Source organism: Octodon degus, unplaced genomic scaffold (genome assembly GCF_000260255.1).
Source record: "Octodon degus isolate 3935 unplaced genomic scaffold, OctDeg1.0 scaffold07093, whole genome shotgun sequence".
In the NCBI taxonomy this organism is placed as follows: Eukaryota; Metazoa; Chordata; class Mammalia; order Rodentia; family Octodontidae; genus Octodon; species Octodon degus.
In genome coordinates, this window is record NW_004531669.1 from 1 (window position 1) to 1036 (window position 1036).

The 1036-nt window shown below is 47.3% G+C and overlaps 1 pseudogene; it reads right to left on the reverse strand.

Moving 5' to 3' along the window:
• Positions 1 to 6: 6 nt before the first annotated feature.
• LOC101580234 lies at positions 7 to 648 on the reverse strand (annotated as a pseudogene).
• Between the last annotated feature and the right edge of the window lie 388 nt (positions 649 to 1036).

Here is a 1036-nt window from a genome sequence, read left to right on the forward strand (position 1 = left end):
GCCACGCTTGATGACGATGTGCGAGATTTTGTCTTCAGTGTGCACAGTTTGCCCGTCAGAATTGAAGTACTGCCCTGTGATCTTCATGAGCTTGGTAGAGCCATGATAGATCTCCTCCAGGGACACCCACAGGTCATGTACCACAGATGGGTCCTGCACTTTGTGCTGGGGATATAGTGGTTCTGGGGCTTGCCTTGGACCCCTACTCAACCTGCTGAAGTCAAAGTAGCCAAAGGCACCAAATGGGTCCTCGTTTTCATCCACATCCATGTTATCTGAGTCAAAGTCACTGAAGGGCCAAGTGAAGCGGCTGCTGGCAAAGAAGATATTGAAGGTGTTGGAGCCACCAAAGAAGGAGGCAAAGGTGGCATGAGGGTCCCCGTGAAAGGTGTAGAGAAAGGAGCCACCTGATGAACCACCATAGGTCTTCAGGCCTTCCTCCTCATACTGGTCATATGGGCTCTATTTCTTAGGATCACTCAGCACATCATAGGCCTCTGCTGTCTCCTTAAACTTCTCAGCGTTGAGTTCTTTGTTTTTGTCTGGGTGATCCTTCTTCTGATAGGCTTTCATGATCTCATCTTCACTGGCCCCTGATGGGATCCCAAGAATCTTATAATAATCTTTTCCCATCACAGCCACTGGACCAATGATGGTCTTCTCATTTTGGTGAGGAGCTGTGGGCACTGCTGTGGTGGGTCAGATAGCCTCTGCCCCCTCCCTCGGCTCCAGCTCCGCCACCTCCACTTGGGACAGGAGTTGCCTGCCCTCTGGCTACAGCTATTAATATTTTCTTACAGCATGCGAGCATGTTTGAGAATTAAACATTTCTTTTCTCCTGTCCTGAACCACCAGAAGCTCTGAAATTCTTATCAGAAGTGGACTCTTCGCTATGGTTTCCCTATCAACTTTCTTTCTTGTAATTTTTTGGGTCATAGTCATAGTTTAACCAAGCATCATCAAACTTTTAGCATTTGGAGGTAAACTTTTCTTTAGCATTTAAGTACAATAGCCAATGTCTCCATCCTGAGCCAAT